The following is a 16963-nucleotide window of genomic DNA, read 5'->3' on the forward strand; positions in this document are numbered from 1 at the left end:
TCGCCATAAGGGTGGACCAAGGGTGACTCTAGAATGTTTGTACGATATGGGTATCAAACGAAAGGTGTTACTGAGCATTTTAAGAGGGAGTGGGCACTAGGTCTATAGGTGGACGCCTTTTCGAGATATCGCCATTAGGGTGGGCCAGGGGTGACTCTAGAATGTTTGTACGATATGGGTATCAAACGAAAGGTGTTACTGAGCATTTTAAGAGAAAGTGGGCATTAGGTCTATAGGTGGGCGCCTTTTCGAGATATCGCCATTAGGGTGGGCCAGGGTGACTCTAGAATGCGTTTGTACGATATGGGTATCAAATGAAAGGTGGTAATGAGTATTTTAAAAGGGAGTAATCCTCAGTTCTATAGGTGGACGCCTTTTCGAGATATCGCCATAAAGGTTGACCAAGGGTGACTCTAGAATGTTTGTACGATATGGGTATCAAACGAAAGGTGTTACTGAGCATTTTAAGAGGCAGTGGGCATTAGGTCTATAGGTGGACGCCTTTTCGAGATATCGCCATTAGGGTGGGCCAGGGGTGACTCTAGATTGTTTGTACGATATGGGTATCAAACGAAAGGTGTTACTGAGCATTTTAAGAGGGAGTGGGCATTAGGTCTATAGGTGGACGCCTTTTCGAGATATCGCCATTAGGGTGGGCCAGGGGTGACTCTAGAATGTTTGTACGATATGGGTATCAAAGGAAAGGTGTTACTGAGCATTTTAAGAGGGAGTGGACATTAGGTCTATAGGTGGACGCCTTTTCGAGATATCGCCATTAGGGTGGGCCAGGGCTGACTGTAGAATGTTTTTACGATATGGGTATCAAACGAAAGGTGTTACTGAGCATTTTAAGAGGGAGTGGGCATTAGGTCTATAGGTGGACGCCTTTTCGAGATATCGCCATTAGGGTGGGCCAGGGTTGACTCTAGAATGTGTTTGTACGATATGGATATCAAATTAAAGGTATTAATGAGGGTTTTAAAAGCGAGTGGCCTTTAGATGTTTATGTGAAGGCGTTCTCGCGATATCGACCAAATGTGGATCAGGTGATCCAGAAAATCATCTGTCGGGTACTGCTAATTTATTTATATATTCAATAACACTAACAGTATTCCTGCCAAGATTCCAAGGGCTGTTGATTTCGCCTTGTAGAACTTTTTCATTTTCTTCTACTTAATATGGTAGGTGTCACACCCATTTTACAAAGTTTTTTCCAAAGTTATATTTTTCGTCAATAAACCAATCCAGTTACAATGTTTCATCCCTTTTTTCGTATTTGGTATAGAGTTATGGCATTTTTTTAATTTTTCGTAATTTTCGATATCGATAAAGTGGGCGTGGTTATGGTCGGATTTCGGCCATTTTTTATACCAAGATAAAGTGAGTTCAGATAAGTACGTGGGCTAAGTTTAGTAAAGATATATCGGTTTTTGCTCAAGTTATTGTGTTAACGGCCGAGCGGAAGGACAGACGGTGGACTGTGTATAAAAACTGGGCGTGGCTTCCACCGATTTCGCCCATTTTCACAGAGAACAGTTAACGTCATAGAATCTATGCTCCTACCAAATTTCAAAAGGATTGGTAAATTTTTGTTCGACTTATGGCATTAAAAGTATTCTAGACACACTAAATGAAAATGGGCGGAGCCACGCCTGTTTTGAAATTTTCTTTTATTTTTGTATTTTGTTGCATCATATCATTACTGGAGTTGAATTTTGACTTAATTTACTTATATACAGTAAAGATATTAAATTTTTTGTTAAAATTTGAATTTAAAAAAAATTTTTTTTAAAAAGTGGGCGTGTTCTTCATCCAATTTTGCTAATTTTTATTCAGCACATATATAGTAATAGTAGTAACGTTCCCGCCAAATTTCATCATGATATCTTCAACGACTGCCAAATTACAGCTTGCAAAACTTTTAAATTACCTTCTTGTAAAAGTGGGCGGTGCCACGCCCATTGTCCAAAATCTTACTAATTTTCTATTCTGCGTCATAACGTCAACCCATCTACCAAGTTTCATCGCTTTAACCGCCTTTGGCAATGAATTATCGCATTTTTTCGGTTTTTCGAAATTTTCGATATCGAAAAAGTGGGCGTGGTTATAGTCCGATATCGTTCATTTTAAATAGCGATCTGAGATGAGTGCTCAGGAACCTACATACCAAATTTCATCAAGATACCTCAAAATTTACTCAAGTTATCTTGTTAACGGACGGACGGACGGACGGACGGACGGACATGGCTCAATCAAATTTTTTTTGGATCCTGATTATTTTGATATATGGAAGTCTATATCTATCTCGATTCCTTTATATATGTACAACCAACCGTTATCCAATCAAACTTAATATACTCTGTGAGCTCTGCTCAACTGAGTATAAAAAGAAATCAAATAACTGCTTTTTGCAGCGCTGAGTCATATTATTTTTGACTTTGCCAATAATTATAGCAAATCTGTAAACTCAACTGACTCGACTGACTTTTGGTAATCTGCTCTTGTATATTCTCATTTGTAAAAGCAGATCTTGACCCTTTCAGTTGGGCTCTTAATCCTTTTACTTTTTATTGCTTCTCTGTTGCTACCCAAAGAAGGGGGTGAATGGTAAATGGGGAATTTCTTAGCATAATATTTGCTTATTGTTGTAATTTTACATGTTTTTGCTAACCGAAGAAAAAAAATGATTTTATGTTTGCATTGTTTGTGTTGTAGCATAATTTTAATTGCGCTGTTGAGTAGTGCACATCTTCATTTTCATGTATCCTTAAACTCTTTTTATTTTTGGGTTATTGTATTGGTTTACCAATTATATGGCTCCCTTGGGGTACAATTGCACATAAATCATGTGTAGATGATTTCTTTTATAATGATGTTATTTTTGACAGATGTTTTGAATAATAAAGTAGCCAATTGTTTTGTGGTCTTGAATTGGGTTGTATGTAGAAATTTTGTGCAGGGTTATGAGTAATGAAGCACGAAATAATGTATTTGCATCTAATGCCAAAAGTTGCATAGGGTACTCATGAATATAGAGAAGACCCTGGAACACAAGGAAAATGCCCTACTTAGATACTATACGACAGAGACTAGCCGTTATATCGAGCCGTCTGCAAAGATATCTACTCTGAGAAAGAAGAAGAACGGAAAATGCGTCTTTCAAAAGAGTTAATAAGTATTCTACACGAAACTAATAGAAAGCCAAACTAATAAATATATCGAGCCACCAAATATTCATCAAGTTGAAGCGTACAGGTGGTTGGTGGATTGCGAGCATGTGAAAAGCCAACGCTTTGATTGGCGAAAAGGAATGGAAAAGATAGTTGAGATGAGTAACATAACTCTAACTGGAAATTCTACGAACTAAACTGTGTTCATAACTCCTGGATGATGAAGTTTACAACAACGTATCGGGCAATAGCAAACAACTATAAAACCTTCTTTCAAACAGAACTATTAACTCCAGTTTTCTTAAAGAAAGGCCATATCTGCTGCCCATCTAAGTATAAGCCAGTTACCTCTCCATGTACACTGTCCAAAGTACTCACGACCTGTCTGGCCACATCCAGGTCAGTGAAATCATACACAGCGAATAAAAAGGGTGTACAAAAAAGAGCAAAAGATATAAGGAGCAGCTTAACATTGATTCGGTTTTTATGGAAGAAGCATACCACAAGCAAAGGAATATCTACACGGCCTATATTGACTTTGCTAAAGCTTTCGACAGTGTATTACACGCATCACTGCTGCAAGTTCCAGATATATATGTGAGGAATTCTTTCCCCCAATAATTTTAGAGAACTCGTCTATAAATTTCGAGTCAGTTTTAACTAGCCTTGGTTACAAAGTTAATTCATATTTTGGGTTCTCCGATTATATTAACCAAATCATATCTAGAATTTATTTCATTCTAAGAAAGCTGTGGTCCACAGCTAACTTCGACCTGCAGGACACAACATTACGTTGGGTGAAAACCTTTATAGTTCCACTCATTTCTTATGGCGAACTCATCTACGGGCACCTAGATAGCGCATCTGAGCGAAAACTTGCAATGGCCATAAACAGCTGTGCAAGGTATTTGTTTTGTAGGCGTATGTATGACCACATCTCACAATTTAGTTACAAGATACTCGATTGCAATCTGACTTGCTACTTAAAGTACCGTAATCTTATATATATGCATAAACTCATTAATACGAGAAATCCAAAGTACCTTTTTGAAAAGTTGGCTTTTGCGCATTCGATTAGAACATGCAACCCCATCGTACCAAACCATCATTATAATACTTCACCACGAACGTTTTCTGTCAGTGTTGTCAAACTCTGGAACTCTTTACCAAACAAAATTAAATCGAAAACAAATCCCAGGCACTTTAAATGGGAAGTGTTTAAGTTTTTAAATATGTAAATATTTCTTCCTATTTTCTTTTACTTTTTCATTCTTATGACCTTTATTTCTGTTTTTCATATTTTAGGGAATAAATCTTTCTAAATCTAAAATATTTGTTATAAGTTGTTAATTATGATTTAAATTAATGCAATTTTTTATGATATGCATATACAGAAATTATCATTGTTATTAGATATTATTGTTATTATTTATATATGAAAATATTGTAAATTGATTTAATGATGATGGGCTTAAAAGACATTAGTCTTACGCTCAACCAACGAGTCTTATAAATAAATAAATAAATAAAATAAATATATAAGATAGAGCCGAATATTGAGCGACTACTGTCCCATATTTCATCATGATGGGAAATTACTTTAAATATCTACCAAATAAAGGGTCTCATGAAATTAGCCTCTTTACCACTCAAGGGAGGAATTTTTGAGGAAGACATATTAAGCCAGCTATGGTTCTGCCTCGCTCTGAACCCATCATCAACCATCCTAAAAACAAACCAAGCTTGCAGAAGATTTTTGAAATTATATCAGAATATCATTATATTTTGGTTTGCTTCAGGCTCGAAGTATCCAGCACAGTGAAATAGTGCTGAACACTCTTAATGGATACCAAATAAGGAGAAGAGCTCACAAAAGTCCTGCTCAAATGGAAACAATCTTTTTAAAGCCATCAATACATACGCGATCGCCGTACTCACCTACACTTTCGGCACACTTAAATGGCGGACACAGAGTTGGAGAGCGTGAAAAAGGCAACAAGGACGCGTTTAACAAAATTTGGTTTCCACTACTCTAAATCTGCTGTGAAGCCGCTGTACTTGTCTCGCCAGAAGGGTGGACGAGGAATGTCGCTAATGGTAACAAACGAAACAAAGGAGACATGGAAGCTACACAAAGTCGGCATAATGCCTATTGTGATGATATTCTCAACTGGACTTATTCCAAAAACACTAAACTGTAGCCCTGAGAAGCTTCAACTCACCGAAAAACGACGAGCGATACCAAAGGCTGATATTTTATCGATGCAAACGATTTTTCTCGTATCAACCGTGGAATGCTCCTTTTATATATTTCCCGCTTATGCACCTCAATACACCAAATAGTAATTATACGCACAAAATAACATATAGAGAAGAAAATTACAAGACGCACAAGTTAAGACAAGAAAAATACATGAGCTTTTATTATTGTGACGTTACGAATATTTTGAAATGAATGCAGAAGAGATACGGAGATTAGACTGAAGCAATTTATATGGCGTGAAATAAATCTATATTTAATTAGCACTTTTTAAACTTTGATTGAAAATTTAATAGAAAGTTGAACAATGATTTCAGCTCACAAATTATTAATTGCACCTTTATATGTTCGCATCACCGAATTCGCATGCTCTTTCGAATTTATCAAAATGTATTTTATGACATTCGCTGCATTCCTAACACATAACATTAGTTAAAAGTACTTTTAAGCATAAGGCAGCACAACGTCAGTATCATCAATCTGTTAATGTCAAAATTGTCAACACTGTCTTGTACATTACTTTAGCAACAACACCACTAAAGAAAATATTTTGAGATTCTGAAAATAGTGAAAGAAAAAAGTAACAATTCCGAGAAAATTGTCACCCATGTAAATGCCACTCGAGGAGTACTGATGCCTGCAGGACTGTATATTCATTCGAAAACTGCTCACTTCCACCGCATAGATTTTTTCATGCGTAAACCTTAAGTTATAGTAGCCCCAATATTATTGTTCGTTCTGCATAGTCACTTCAACAGGAGAAAAACGGTTGGTCTCAAGAAAGCCATATTCTGTAAAAATCTAACTTTTCTGTACTTTTCCGACCTTTCTGTAAAAAGAACTGATTTCATTAGTCATTTCAACAGCGACCAAATGTAAATAGTTTGCAATCGCATCAGCTAATTTTAAAGAGAAAATCACGCTCACGGCGCTCACTATTTTGTTTTTAGGACCATGATGCCACAGAAATCACTGTCATGTTAACAACCACTGTTATATTTTAACACTTTTCATTGATATTCTTTGAGTGACACTAATATTTGTTAGTCAACTCACCAGAGCTATGCAAATAACGTAGTGTGATGGCAGCGTAATACACCTTCCACACCGAAAATTGTGCACCCAGAGAAAAAAGCATGAAATTCTAAATATTTTCACTTAGATTTAACTATTTTTACCAATGGTTTTGCATTAAATTGTAATTTAGTCAGTCTAATTAAATATGCACATAAAATATCTTTTGATCATCAACATTGTGTTTTCAAGGATGAAAATTGAAAATTGAACCAAATTAGAAAACATATTTGACTTAAAATGTTCTCATATTTAACCAAAGTATAATTCTGCCATTTTTAAATATTTACGTATTATTTTTAGGTATTTTCATACTATTTTAGCAGAATAAATATTTATTTTTTTTTAATTTAAAAGGTTTGGTTTTCACACTTGCAGCTTCTCATATTTAAATAAAGCAAATTTAAAATGAAGACGGTTTTTCTCGGGTTCGGCATCAAAGCGTGGAAAATGCAACATAGAAATCTTTGGAAAAAAATTTGTATACTGCTTTGCACACAGAGTATATTAACTTTGATTGGATAACGGTTGGTTGTACAGGTATAAAGGAATCGATATAGATATAGACTTCCATATATCAAAATCATCAGTACCGAAAAAAAATTTGATTAAGCCATGTCCGTCCGTCCGTCCGTCTGTCCGTTAACACGATAACTTGAGTAAATGTTGAGGTATCTTGATGAAATTTCGTATGTAGGTTCTTGGACACTCGTCTCAGATCGCTATTTAAAATGAACGATATCAGACTATAACCACGCCCACTTTTTCGATATAGAAAATTTCGGAAACCCGAAAAAATGCGATAATTCATTACCAAAGACGCATAAAGCGATGAAGCTTGGTAGATGGGTTGACGTAATGATGCAGAATAGAAAATTAGTAAAATGGGCGTAGCACCGCCCACAAGAACGTAATTTAAAGGTTTTGCAAGCTGTAATTTGGCAGTCGTTGAAGATATCATGATGAAATTTGGCATGAACGGTACTACTATTACTATATATGTGCTTAATTAAAATTAGCAAAATCGGATGAAGAACACGCCCACTTTAAAAAAATTTCTTTAAGTCAAATTTTAACAAAAAATTGAATATCTTTACAGCATATAAGTAAATTATGTCAACATTCAACTCCTGTAATGATATGGTGCAACAAAATACAAAAATAAAATAAAATTTCAAAATGGGGGTGGCTCTGCCCTTTTTCATTTAATTTTTCTAGAATACTTTTAATGCCATAAGTCGAACAAAAATTCACCAATCCTTATGAAATTTGGTAGGGCCATAGATTCTATGACGATAACTGCTTTCTGTGAAAACGGGCGAAATAGGTTGAAGCCACGACCGTCTGTCCTTTCGCTCTACCGTTAACATGATATCTTAAGCAAAAATCGATATATCTTTACTAAACTTAGTTCACGTACTTATATGAACTCACTTTATCTTGGTATAAAAAATGGCCGAAATCTGAATATGACGACGCCCACTTTTTCGATATCGAAAATTACGAAAAATGAAAAAAAATGCCATAATTCTATACCAAATTCGAAAAAAGAGATGAAACATGGTAATTGGATTGGTTTATTGACGCAAAATATAACTTTAGAAAAAACTTTGTAAAATGGGTGTGACACCTACCATTGTAAGTAGAAGAAAATGAAAAAGTTCTGCAGGGCAAATCAAAAGCCCTTGGAATCTTTGACCGAATACTGTTAGAGGTATTACATATATAAATAAATTGGCGGTACCCGACAGATGATGTTCTGGATCACCCTGCTCCACATTTTGGTCGATATCTCGAAAATGCCTTCACATATACAACTAAGGGCCACTCCCTTTTAAAGCCCTCATTAATACCTTTAATTTGATACCCATATCGTACAAACAAATTCTAGAGTCACCCCTCGTCCACCTTTATGGCGATATCCCGAAATGGCGTCCACCTTTAGAACTATGGCCTACTCCCTTTTAAAATACTCTTTAATACCTTCCAATTGATACCCATGTCATACAAACACATTCCAGGTTTACTCTAGGTTAATTTTCCCTTATTTTGTCTCCAAAGCTCTCAGCTGAGTATGTAATGTTCGGGTACTTCCTTACTTGTTATATGTGTCTTTTTTTAACGAACATTTTTATTTGATTTTACTTTTGGTTTAAATTCAAGCTTTCTCTCCCGCAAAATCTCCATCCCAAAAAATATCTAAAACAGTATCAAGTGCGCAGAAAAGTGTGCAATATTTAGTACCAGATGATCAGATGAAATAACCGCCTAAGTCCTATGTAAACTTACTCTTTGTGATCATATGGTACTAAATATTGCATACTTTTCTGCGCACTTGATACTGTTTTAGATATTTTTTTGTGATGGAATTTTACGTTTTGATAGTTGGAATTGCGAGGCTGCTTCGGTATTGGTTTTTGAACCATTTCAGCACTATTTCAGAGACTATTTCTGAATAATTTTGGTTAACGTGGCGGGGTAGTCTAACCAGAAATTTTAAGTTAAATTTTAGAATTTAGATGCAATTATTGGTTTTTAAGCCCAGTAAGTGTACTTGAACACAAGCTTATTAATCACAACTTTAATTGGATAACGGTTGTATGTAGGGGCAAAAAGAAAACAAGATGGATATGGACTTCCGCATATCAAAATTATCAGCGTCGGAAAATATTTTGACTGGACCATGTCTGTCCATCCATTAAAACAAAAACTTGAGTAAAAAATTATATATCTTTACGACATTTAGTTGGCTTATCTGAACCCATAATAGATTAGTGTTGAAAATGTGCGAAATCGAACGAAAACCACGCACACTTTTTCGATATCACAAATTTCGTGTAATGGAAAACCCGCTATAATTCATTATAAAAGATCGATAAAGTGATGAAAAATGATATGTCGGTTGACTTTGAACTTAATTTCCTACACGGCTACTCTTTCAGGGCATCGTTATTTCTATAACCGCGTGGAACTGACAAATTACTCATTAAGAATTTTCAGCCAGCCAGCTGGTTTTGGTTACTGTCGACGCTGCTGTTTGCCATTAACGACGTTGTTGTTTCATCTGCTCATGCTTTTTGTTGTAATTGCAATTTCCTCGCCTCCTCCAATGCATTACATATGTTATGTTGTAGAAGTTTGTTCATGCCACACAAGCAGCTACTTGCAGCATAGCAAAACTCCCACATATTATCGCAAGAGTAAATTGTAAGTAATAATTAAACTTTCATACTCCATACTTAATGCATGGTGCTTTAGTTGCGCCAAAGCAAGATCTAAACCAGTGGTGCACTCGTGAGCTTCAGTAGACACAGGTACAACGTTCATCTATGTACATGTCGTGTGAGCGCAGCTGTCAATAAGTTTAAGCTTGTACATACTTCAAGCAGTAAACATCTCATTCATGAGTTTTATGTGCAAACATTCTTCATGTAAACATATACTACTACAAATAGAAATTATGTTTGTATTCGGAGCTCTACTGGCGTTGTGCACCACTGATGCCATACGTAGCTAAAGTTGCACCGCAGCAGCAGTCATAAGCCACAACTCAATATTCGCTTTCTCTAATTTACGACATTTGCTTGCTTGCCGTCGTTCTTTCGCCTCCTACACTCCTAATAACGTTAAGTTCACACACACACAAACTCTTTTGCTACAACAGCAGCAATCAAACTTCAACAGCATATTGCTACTGTGTTGCTGCATTTGCATTGGGAGAAATATGTTTTTGGTGAAAGGGTGATAAAGTGAAGAAGTCAAATGGGAGGTTAAGATTGCTCAGGGTGATGCGAGTGGCTGTTGCAGCAACTGAGTTAGGTGGCAGCACAGTTTGGGCGCGCAAATGGTGAAAATTCTTACTAGTAGATGCAATAAATCAAATTGCAATTATGCCAAATTAGGTATGTTTTCATTTTTACACTAACGTGAGACTCACAAATACATCCACATGTATAACGCATATATGCAAAAAGCATAAAAGTAGACATGTATGATTAACATGTGGACTCAATTAAAGACACACCTTTGGTATGCATATGAAGTAAATAATGTGTTTATTAGGGAAGTTGATTTCGGAATCGAATGCGAATATTTCCTGCACTCTCTTCAATGTAGCAGTCACAGATTCTTAAGTCGAAGAATAGCACACTCAAAAAAAAAAAAATCCCAAAAATGACAAAAAGAGCTAATAAAATAAGGAAACATAGTATATGATGCTTCACCATAGAAATCCTTAAATCTGGGCAAGTACTCTGAGGACTACTAATGGAAAATTACCCGCTAAAATGCGAATAACCAGGTTGGTCCTGGAGAACCCACCTGAAGTATTTCGCTTCTCTGCAAGGGATTATATCTGCTCAGAATTTGCTGTGCTGAATTTAGGCTCATCTATGCAGCAGCGAGCTACAGGTGCCCAGCGAGCTACAGGTCCGACTTCCATGCAGCACCTACATCCGGTTAAGTTGTGCCTGTTCAAGCTAGGAGATCCAGGTAACCATTGTAGAAGATACTGATATGCCCCAGGGTCCATATGTGCTTAATCTTGACGCAATCGCAGTCGAGGCCATGCACTGCCAGATCATCGAGTGCTTTAATCGCCGCTTGGTTATCGAAGTAGATTTTGAATTCTTTCACCGTAGTTGTACTGGATAGCATCTCATCCGCCTCATCCTTTAACGTGAAAGCTTCAGCTAGGAATATGAAAAGTGATAGGACTGCTAAAAATTGCGGTTTAAATCAAGATCTTGGCAGACAGACAGCTATGGATAAGTAATTACTTTATTAAAGCCTCTAAACTAAGTATGGCTAATTACAATATCATAGTACATACATGGACAAGTGAAAGTCCGAAGTCCTGTGTATTGTAGTTGGAAATACAATGGTAGAAGTGAGTAATTTTATTTATACCCAAATAAGGGTTTATGTATCTGCAACATGGGCGGTGACCTTTGCTATTGCAACTAAGTGGAGGGAGTTTGTTAGTAACGCTTGTCTTTGGAGACCCGCCTGTCAGGTACATGGCTGGTTTAGTTTCTAGGAGCACATCTTCGCTGACTACCGGTACATGCAACTCTCTCATGAGGAGTTACATATCACTAAAATGCTTTTTAGAATCCTAGACTCTATAATTAGAAATTATAAGCATGCCGAACTTCTACCAAGACTACTTGGGTAGAGAGTGGATTCCAGTACGTATCAATAAGCCTGAGAGGAACAAATTACCTTCAGACTTGAAGCTGTAAGCTATGGGCCTGAATATTTTTGAATCCCATATTAAGAGCGCCAGGCGTGATTCATAGGCAAGTTAATGCACTTGTCAACGCGCTTCGTGAAGTTCCGCTCGAGGAATTATTGATGGCCTTAAGACAGGTGCATGGAAGTTGGATGATGAACGTCTAGCAGTACTTTAGGTTTCAAACGGACACTCAATTCCTAAATGTCTACGCAGGTAGTCCTGTTTATTTAGCAGACGATGTTCTAGCGACCCCAAGTTCCTCATGAAAGGAGACTTTTGCATGGCGTAGAAAGTTCAACGTATTCATATCAAATCATTACCGAGATGGTCGAGCAAGTATCTCAATGGTTTCCGAAACATACCAGATCCGTTTATTTATCGTTACAAATCCTCAAAATTTTTGCGGAAACTTATTATTGCTGCAAGAAGAATATGAAGAATAAGAAAAAGAAGATGTAATCAAACCGCAACAATAAAAGCATACAAATTTATAGTTTTATATTCATTATGCACTTCACATTTAGCACTTTGCCATTGCATCCTGGGCACATGAACAATTTTGAAGTGCGTATTCCCACATTTCGCGCATTCCAACGCGGGATTGCATTCTGTCTGTGCTTACCACATTAACAAACTTACAAGATCACATGCACATTCTAAGCCAGAGGCTATTGCTTTTCATTATCGCCATCAACTGGCACTATGTAAATGCGGCGGCAATCAGTACGATACGTCCAGACGGCAGATGACACAAAATTGCCTAAGGCTCCTAATATTGTCTTGCTCCTTTCCTTCGTGCGTTATTTCATCTTGGTTCTCCTCATTTGTTTGTTGTCCACCTTGTTTGGCGACACTACCTTGGCTGTCGGTTAATTTGAATAAGCATGCAATATCGCGCGCTTGTAAGTATGCTGAACAGCAGCGGTAACGGTGCAACATTGTCTACTGCAAAGCGGAGCTGATGGCGACTTGCAACGTTTCAAGTAAATAAATAAAAAAGTTTTAAAGAAAAGTAAGATTACGAAAAATCAAGGGGTTATTGAATATAAAGTGCTGGGAAAGGGGTTTGTACGACCAGTCGGCGTCGATTTCTTGGCGCAAACAATGAGAAGCAATAAGGAGGAGAAAACAAAAAAATGCAACAACCTGCCTCGAAAACAACAAATGTGTAATCAACAGTAGTCAGTGACAACGTGCTGCGCTAACAATGGAACACAGCCAACCAAATGAAATACTACGCTGAAAGAAATGTAGCAAGTTAAATCAACAGTTATACAGTAAATGGTTAATTAAACGGAGTTTTTTGTCAAGAAAACAAACTTGTACAATCAATCAAACAGGAGAAGATGCTACCCTCAAGTGAACCACATTCTGTAAATATGACAGATTCTCTGTCAATCCAGCTGATTTTTCTGTTAAAAAAATGATTTCTTTGGTCATTTCAAGAGCAAAGAAGTGTCAATATTATGCTAATGCATCAGCTATTTTTAAAGATAAAATCACGCTCACGGCGCTCCCTACTTTGTTCTTGTGACTAACTTGCCACAGATGTCGCTGTTATATCAACAACCACTGCTACACTTTAGCAATTGCAATTAGTATTTTTAGGGTAACATTAATAATTTGCTAGTTCACAATTGAGAGCTGGCGACCACTTTGGTTTGATGGCAGCGTGCTACGCCCACTAAACCGAAAATCTTGGGTTCAAGGCCTAGAAAAAAAAAAGCCATAAAAAACCTTTAAAAAAAGTTGTTTATTTATATTAATTTTTTTAACAGTGCTGTGGCTTACGAGTACATATAATTTTTTTTTTTTTTGATTTGACTGTTTCAACGGTAAAGAATCAACAATTTATGGGAAGTTGATTCAACGGCTATTTGCGATGGATAAAAATTGGCAGAAATATCGGTAGAATTTACCCGTAATTCGGTTGATTTTAGCAGTTTTTTCTTTCAGTGTAGTGAGCGCCGTGAACATAAGTTTCTTTTTAAAGTTATTTGATGCATTTGCACAACATTGACAGTTGTTTGCTATTTAAATGACCAATGAAGTCGATTCTTTTAACATAAAACTCAAAACTCGGTTAGATTGATTGAGAATCTGTCATTTCGCCAGAAACTTGCAACAGCTTTTTACTCTGTTAAAAATACTATAAAGTTTGTCCTTTTGACAAAAACTCCGTCCAATCAACCATAAAGCGATAAATTTTGATGAATAACTGTTAATTAAAAAACAATAAACCTGATTTGTTGATTTTACCTGCTTAATTTCTTTCAGTGTACGGTGACAGCACGACAGGTTGTTTTGGCTGATTGTACTGTTTTAATCTGACGGGTTTTCTGCTGTTTTCACAATTTCTTTTTTTTTTTTTTGTGCTTCTCTCTAGATCTGACTAAAGTGCGTGCTTCATGGATATTTATCTTCTTTTGCGTTTTGCGGGATTTTTATTACAAATCAATTGAATGATCATTAGCATAATTTATACAAAACGTTCTCTTAATGATCGTCGCCTGCAAATCGCAATGCCATTTTATTTAAATTTTTTTTTTTCTCATCGCATGGCTACTTTTAATTCTTATCATTTGAAGCGCGCTCAGCGGAGTTCGAGACTCAGGCTCTTACTTGCTGTTCACACAGTTCCTCAATATTGCATGTCGTGGCGGTAGGAATTGCATATGTGACAACAACAAGAAACATATAACATCAAAGTCCAGGCTAACAAGCATTAAAGCAATGGTTGGAACACTTTTTAACTTGAAACACTAACAATGCAACTCTACTCAGCTTAAGCGCCTCGTCGTTTCGAAGACCACGCAATATTTATCAGCGCAAACTGCGCCGCCTTTCGCTTGAGTGATAAAGAAAATGAAAATTAAAAATCTTACACTTTTAAAACAAATAAACAATTCCAATAGCTGGCCCAATCCCACATACCTGATTTGTATGCAATCCAGTGGCAATTGTGCTGTCATCCTTACCGACAGTACTGCACTACAATCGCCGCTTGAGCGTACTGCGCTCCTAAGATCGCTGATTTTTACACTCTTACGTATTCTTAATCATACTCATGTCATTACAATGTTCCAGTGGGACTTACATTTTTATTTTTTCTCAATCACACTTAGCACATGGAACTTGTCGGCTATTTTAAAGTGTGGAACTTAGTTTTTAAAATTATAATAATATTTTTAAATACTCTTCTATTGAGACTACATTGGACAAACAGATTACTTATTGCACATAGCAGGCTATCAACAACTCATATAAAACATAGCAAAAAGCATAGCATCAAATCTCACCACTGTCATGCGAGCGCAATTTGATTTCTGTGCTTTCAGCATATTCAAGTCCCCAGGATCAGATGGAGTATTCCCTGTCTGTTACAGCAGGGAATAAACCATATATCCCCAGTTTATCCAACCTACTAACGCATCTCCACTGCTCGGCTTCATTTCAAACTGGTGGACAGAGGTTAAGGTAGTATTTGTACTAAATCTGTGAAACCCGAACAACTTCGCCCACCGTATCGACCAATTAGCCTCAAATAGTTTCTCCTAACGGGTATGGCAAAAATTTTGTATCAACACAATAGGGAGGTCAACCTAAACAAACTCCATCTATGTAGGAATCAATTTTCAGGACAATCCACTGAAGAAAATCCACCAAATTACTGTCTATCAATCCTAAAGTGAAAGTCCCCTGCTGATATATTTAGTGCCTTAGTTTGAATTCCTCCTTTCCCCATTATAACTGTAAGAGAAACTGTTGCTGCACTAAGACTTCAAAATATATTTGTGTTAAAGAGCGGAAACATGACAGAGCATATAAAAGTAATAAGAAAATATATATAAGAAATCCTGTTTCGCAACTAAGTGATGCAATGATCCTAAGCTCAGAATCTCACGGACTTTTTATCCATTATGGACAGAGCCTTTTTAGAAACAGTGAATTCATATACTGATCATGATTCAAAAGTCTGGTTCCGGGATGGATCAAAATTTGATGGTAGAAAAAATGTCAACTGGCATCTTTGTGCCGAACTGCAAGAAATTGATACCAGTGGGATGCTAGCTCACTCTTTTCAGGCAGAAACCTATGCAAAATGAGTTTGCGATAGAGATTTTCTATGAAGGGGCTAATCCTGGAAGATAGTCCTCATTATGTCAGATAGATAGGCAGCCTTGCATAGCTTGCAGTCTTACATAATTACTTCTAAGCTAGTGGATGAATGCATATGAGTCCTAAATTATATGGGAGTCAAACACAAGATTTTAATAGGAAGGATTGCCGGGTATCAGCATCATAAAGAAAATGAATATGCAGACAACATAGACAAGCAGGGTGCTATAGCAACATTCAATGGTTCTGAACCCTTCCGTACATACACAAAAGGCAAATACTAAGGAAAAAATAAACAACTGGGAAAGAAGGCAGTTCAGACGCTTCCCAAGGCCGTCGGTTCTATATACCGGAGCGACTCGGGATTTTTCCCGATCAAGGACTGCCATTTCAGTCTTCTTCCCCCCTCTTTTCCAGCAGCAATTGTGTTGGTCAGGGAAACAGACTCTTAGTCCCTACCTCCCTTTGCACCGTTTGCCAGCACAGAATATATACGTTTGCGACATCCGCCCAATGCAGCTCCTGCCATGGACGGTGCCAATTTCCTAGATGTTCTGGTCTCCGTGACGGCAACCCCCCGACGGGTTTCATTGCGCCATGCTGCCCGGCCGCATACCCAAATACACCGGGTACCCCAATGCTTACCCAAGGACGTCTAGTCTCAGGGCCACAACAGCAGTCGTGTCCTGGCCTTCCACAACCCAGGCGTAGTCACGCGTCACTTACTCCCAGAGTGACGACGTCTCCCCCTATGCACTTCAGAATTCTGGAGTTAAACTGTAATGGATTAACTGGGAAGATCACGGAGATAGTCGACTTCATGAAGCGGCACAACATCCGCATTGCTGCGATTCAAGAGACTAAACTCACAGCAAGATCTGCATTGCAGACCTGTTCTGGGTATATTGTCCACAGAAGAGATCGCGAGAGCGGAAATGGAGACGGCTTCGCGTTTATCATACACCACACTGTGCAATATATTATATTTGATCCCGGCATCGACCGCAGGGGCAGTAGACTGGGTTGGTCCCCATAAAAAAAAAAAAAAAAAGTTGCTAATGTCCGCCCCTAAATTTGAAGATTATGTTGAGAGGGTTTCGGAAA

Source organism: Eurosta solidaginis, chromosome 1 (assembly GCF_040869045.1).
Source record: "Eurosta solidaginis isolate ZX-2024a chromosome 1, ASM4086904v1, whole genome shotgun sequence".
NCBI classification, from domain to species: Eukaryota; Metazoa; Arthropoda; class Insecta; order Diptera; family Tephritidae; genus Eurosta; species Eurosta solidaginis.